Raw genomic sequence first — 6,200 nt, 5'->3', positions numbered from 1 at the left:
ATAAAAACATATGACTTTATTAGCCTCTTATGGTCAATGTGCAATGGTCTTGGGCTTATTATTATTGTCTTATGGTATTTATCAAGTCACAGTAGCAATATGCTTCAGATTTAATTATTCATATGCAGTCAACAAGGATCATAGAAAGCAGGCCATTGTAAGCAGTTTTTCAACTTTGAAAGAATAACCTAGATCTAAGTAAGCTTACAACATTGTAAACTTTGAAACGGGAACTTTGGCCAAAAAACCCCAAAAAAACATCAAAAACAGTGCTAAAAACGAAAAGTGTTGATGCTGGAATAACACCTTTTTTTTTTCTTGGGTAAATTTTCAACATGTTTTAAAAATGGCGGTGAAAACCAATTTTTTGCAGAAAAATTATCCAAAAAACACCCTCAAAACGAATAGTGTTAATTCTGGAAGAACACTTTTTTTTTTTTTTTTTTTTTTTTTTTTGCGAACGTAAAATTTCAACATTTCGAAATAATAGCGTAAAATATTTTATCATGACCCCGAAAAACATTAAATTTTAAAAAAATAATGAAAACATAAAATAAAAAATAAAAAATTAAAACAATGAAAAACACAAAACAAAAAAAAGTTTAAAAAATTAACAAAACATAAATTAAGATATATACTAAAAACAAAACACAAAATAAAAATATAAAACTTAAAAAAAAATCAAATATAAAAAAAATATATATCAATCATAAAAAATGTATAAAAAAAAAAAAGAAAAAAAAAAATTAATGGTAAAAATTAAAAAACTAAAAAAAATAATAAATTATAAACAAATAAATAGTGAAAATAAAAAATAAAAAAATAAAAATTATCTTGTAAACCATCAAAAAATTGGCAAAAAAAAAAAACAAAAAAAAGTTTAAAAAAAAAAACTAAAAATTAAGTAGGTAAAAATAGAAAAATAAAAAAAAAAATTAAGAAAAACAAAAAAAAAAATTAAAAACAAACTAGATTTAAAAAAAATAGAAAAATTAAAAAAGTTAAAAAAAAAAATTTATTTCACATATCAAAAAAGAATTTGGAAAAAAAATAAATTTAATATATATATATATATATATATATATATGACAAAAATAAAAAATAAAAAATGTTAAAAAAAATTTATCTCATAAACCCTAAAAGAATTTGGAAAAAATAAAAAAAAAATAAAAAAATAAAAATAAAAATTATATATATAAATATATATATAATTAAGTAAGTAAAAATAGAGAAATTAAGAAAAAAAACATTAGCAAAAACTAGGAAAAAAAATTAAAAACAAACTAGTTTAAAAAAATAAATAAAAAATTAACGAAAAAAATTAAAAAACTAGTAAAATTGATATTAAAAAAATCAAAAATAAAATCAAATTATAAAAAAAAAACCAAAAAAAAATGAATATGGCGGAAAATATATGTCTTTTCAAATGAGAAAATAAATAAAAAAATAAAAAAACATTTACAATTTATAAAAAAAAATACCTATTTTTGATTTTTTTGATTTTTTTTTTTTTTTTTTTTTTTTTTTATTATTTATTTATTTATTTTTTTTAATTCAAATTATTAAAAAAAAAACCATAAAACAAATTAAAATTATATGAAAAAAAAACCCCAAAAATGCATATTTTTTATTTTTATTTTTTTTAAAGTTAATAATAATTATTTTTATTGAACCTAAAAATTTTATTTAAAAGAAATTAAAATTAAAATTAATTTTTTTTTTAAATAAACCTTTTTTTTTATTTAAAAGAATTATAAATTTTTTTTTTAACACTTTTTTTTTAAATTTATAAATACAAATAATTTAAAAAAAAAAAAATTTTTTTTTCAAAAAATTTTAAATTTTTAATTTCAAATTTAAAAATTTATTAAAAATTAAAAATTAAAAAAGAAATTAACGCATATTTTAAATATCAAATTTAAAAATTTATTAAAAAAAAAATTTAAATTAAAAAAAAATAAATTAACGCATTTTTTTTGTTTGTTTTTTATTAAAAAAAAATTTGGTTTCGGGCCCCGGCCCCTCGGCCGCCCGTGGTGGCGCGGTCGTGGGCGGAGGGGCCTGCGCGCGGCCGTGTGCGAAGGGCCTGCGCGCAGGCCCTCCGCCCACGGCCGCGCCACCACGGGCGGCAGGCCATCCGCCCACGGCCGCGCCACCACAGGCAGCCGGGGGGCGGGGGCTCGATTCCCATAATCGAGCCCCCGCCCCCAGGCCGCCCGTGGTGGCGCGGCCGTGGGCGGAGGGCCTGCCCTCGGCCGCCCGTGGTGGCGCGGCCGCGCAGGCCCCTCCGCCCACGGCTGCGCCACCGCCGGCGGCCGAGGGGCGCGGCCGCGCAGGCCCCTCCGCCCACGGCTGCGCCACCACGGGCGGCCGGGGGGCGAGGGCCCGAAACCAATTTTTTTTTTTTTTAATAAAAAACAAACAAAAAAAATGCGTTATTTTTTTTTTTTTTTTTGTAATTTTAATTTTTTTTTTTTAATAAATTTTTAAATTTGATATTTAAAAAATGCGTTAATTTTTTTTTTTTTAATAAATTTTTAAATTTGAAATTAAAAATTAAAAATATTTTGAAATTTTTTTTTTTTTTTTTTTTTTTAATTATTTGTATTTATAAATTTAAAAAAAAAAAAGTGTTAAAAAAAAATTTATAATTCTTTTAAATAAAAAAAAGGTTTATTTAAAAAAAAAATAATTTTAATTTTAATTTCTTTTAAATAAAATTTTTAGGTTCAATAAAAATAATTATTATTAACTTCAAAAAAATAAAAATAAAAAATATGCATTTTTGGGGTTTTTTTTTTCATATAATTTTAATTTGTTTTATGGTTTTTTTAAAAAAAAGAGAAGGTATTTTTTTTATAAATTGTAAATGTTTTTTTTTTTTTTTTAATTTATTTTCTCATTTGAAAAGACATATATTTTCCGCCATATTCATATTTTTTTGGGTTTTTTTTTTTTTATAATTTGATTTTATTTTTTTAATATCAATTTTACTACTTTTTTAATTTTTTTCGTTAATTTTCTATTTATTTTTTTAAACTAGTTTGTTTTTAATTTCTTTTATTTTTTTCCTAGTTTTTGCTAATGTTTTTTCTTAATTTCTCTATCTTTACTTACTTAATTATATATATATATTTTTTAATTTTTGTTTTTTTCCAAATTCTTTTAGGGTTTTTGAGATAATTTTTTTTTAACATTTTTTTTTTTTTTTGTCTTTTTATATATTTTTTTATATTTGTTTTTTAGAGACAATATTTCATGTGGATTGAAAAATTAATTAAGGATGTATAAATATGTAGATTATCTAAAATTCAAACTATCGACTTTCTAATTTAAAAACGCAAAACAATAAAAACCCCACTAAAAAAAAAAAAAAAGATAGAGAACAAGAAAATATGAATAAAATGACCACTTCAAAAACTATCAAATTTAGAAAATAATTTTTTACATTTCACACACTAGAAAATTTAAAGTCAAAAAATAAGTCTTTTAAAAAAATGGTGTGATGCAGAATACTCACTTTTTAAAATCAGCATGGAAATCATTACCATTCTAAAACTTAATGCACATGAAAAAAATTAAAGTTCCAAAAACCATGTTCTAAAAAAAACATGTGTATTCTGCATCACCACTTTTGAAAATCAGGTCATTTTTTTGCTATCTCTACGAAACGGGTAACAGTATCAGTTCTCGTTTCAAAGTTTACATTGTTTTACCTACAAGTACATACTTCTGTAAAATATCTTAACTCTCAAACACATCCATCTTCTATTGAATACAGAAAGAAGTTAATACACAACAATAGCTCAAAACCAAAACTCACTAACCAACACAGTGGCGCACCCTACATTTCCTTTCTCAGATAACAGAATAAGGCAAAATAATGTCTCTAAACACCTGCAATAAGAACTTGGTTTCATTGTGTACTTGGTTTCATTGTTTCTCTAAACGGACCATGCATGCACCCTCAAAACTGAACTAAACTTAAAGCCTACACAACATATGTACTCCACAAAGATCATAAAGAGTTACAATTAGAACTAGTGGACTCTTTGAAGTCATTTTCTTCATTTTTGAAGTAATTACTATTTAAATTTGCTGAGTAAAACCTGAAACACTGAGATAATAAGACACAGAGCTGCAAATAGATTCTCAACCATAAATAAGTAAATAAATCCAACAAATCTGATTTTAATATAATCAAATATGTAGTCATATATAGTTCTAAAATAATTGAGCTAAGAATTGTTCCAAGGAAACGAACAAAATCATGTGATAGACAAAATTGAATGGCATAGGCAGACATGGGAGATAGTCTTTAGGGACCTAACCCAAGCTACCGCAAGCACTAATAACATATATGGAATGGTACAGAAGCTCGAAAGGCAGTTGAAACAATAAAAGATAAGTCAATAGGCCCAGATTTGTCAAATTACATGAGTTCGAACATAAAATAATCTCTTTGGGCACATCTAAACTCAAGATCTGAAGCACTTAAATTGAAGGATGTGAAGACCAAGATTTTCATGTCATTCAATCGCTTATTCAAATCCAGTATTACCATCCTCTTGCCTATCCCATGTTTTGGAAACTCTTTGATGATAATAAAGACTGTAAGGTTGTTACTATTGCAAACCTATCATGGAGGAATTTGGTTACACAAGAAAATTCCCATAAATGCAAAGGATATCCAAGGAGGAATAGGATGTCATTAAAACATTCTCTGTTCACGCTCCAATATTGAAAGGCAGCCTATAATATGGAAAAAAAGTCAAAAACCATTCCTACAATATAGGCTATATTTGTAATCTATCAGTTAGCAACATAGCACAATTGTCTACAAGGGTGCTATGGATCTACCAAAAGGGTGAGTATTCAAAACAGACGGTTCACATGGGTAAGATCTATGCATCCAAAATAGGGTCGAACTAGGTGAGGTATCTCACTGATAAGATCCTGCAAAATGCAATAGACACGCAAGACCAAAACAAGAACTTTCATTACAAGAGTTTCTTTCCATTGATTACATTTTCTAAATGAGCAAAGCAAGAAAGCATTAAACTACCACACTAGCATCCTTAGGGCCAAGTTTTTCACAGCTAATTATGAAGCCCTCTTTTGTTCATCGAACAAGGTGGCACAAGTCGGTATTGATTGAAGTTCAAAATCTACTACCAAGTCATGTACTATATCATTATGCAAACCACTAAGATACTTGCGGGGATTATTGACAAAAGGCAGCAACAATGCAAGTTTATGTTTGCCAAAAAAGAAGTAAAGTGAAGGAAAAAATCCAGGTGATTTTGACAAAAAACCTTGCTTAATTGACAAAACCCAACAACATCCCATGGCTTAATTGACAAAACCCAAAACCTGTCTCCAAATTTAACAAAAATTCCAATAAACCAGGTGAGGTGTTGAAAAACACAACAGAAAATGGCTGGTAGGATTAAAATCCTATCGGATAGAAGCCATAAGTCCAGATCTCCGCACACCTTCGGCGGACCTTCTCCAGCGCTCGCCACACCTGCCACACCTGCAACAAGTGGGAAATTAGCAAATGGAGAAAAAAAAAACCAAAAAAACCACACCAAAACCTGCAATTACCTGTAAATTCCACCTTCGACCTCGAACTGGCTTAAATTGGTATTGGCTCCTCCCCAAAGAACAAATAGCACAAATTAAAAAACCACCCAGGAAACCCTAAACCACCGGCGGTCCAGACTGAACAACAATTGCAGCCAGAAAACCACAAGAACAACAGAAACCCTGTTCCAACCATGGATTCGTGCAAGCAAGCAATGGCGGACATGAGCTCAACCATGGCGGACATCATGTTCAGGTAATGGAGCCCTCCCCCGCCATCGTCGGCGGAGGGCTTCGAACAAACACCGGACCCAAACAGAAAACCCACAGGCAAACCACACATCGCGACATAAAGGCAAAAACGAGCGGGCGGGAGGTCGGCAGTTGAAGTTTTAATGCTTGTCACACTGCACAACGGGTGTCCCTCCAAGCTGGACGCGTGTCGTACAACGCCGCGTGCTGTCCACATGCTTCTGGGCCAGGTGGAGGGGAGGGCGCGCAGGTAATGGCGTCCCTCCCCTATATGAAATGTGATGATTCGTATTCTGCAGATCTCAGCATTAAATGTTCAAAATTCTGATGATTTGTATATTTTCAGGTGTAGCATTAAATAT

The sequence above is a fragment of the Pinus tabuliformis genome, chromosome 7, assembly GCF_031772625.1.
Source record: "Pinus tabuliformis cultivar Carrire ecotype Pingquan chromosome 7, CPIR1, whole genome shotgun sequence".
NCBI classification, from domain to species: Eukaryota; Viridiplantae; Streptophyta; class Pinopsida; order Pinales; family Pinaceae; genus Pinus; species Pinus tabuliformis.
This window is presented reverse-complemented; position numbering follows the sequence as displayed.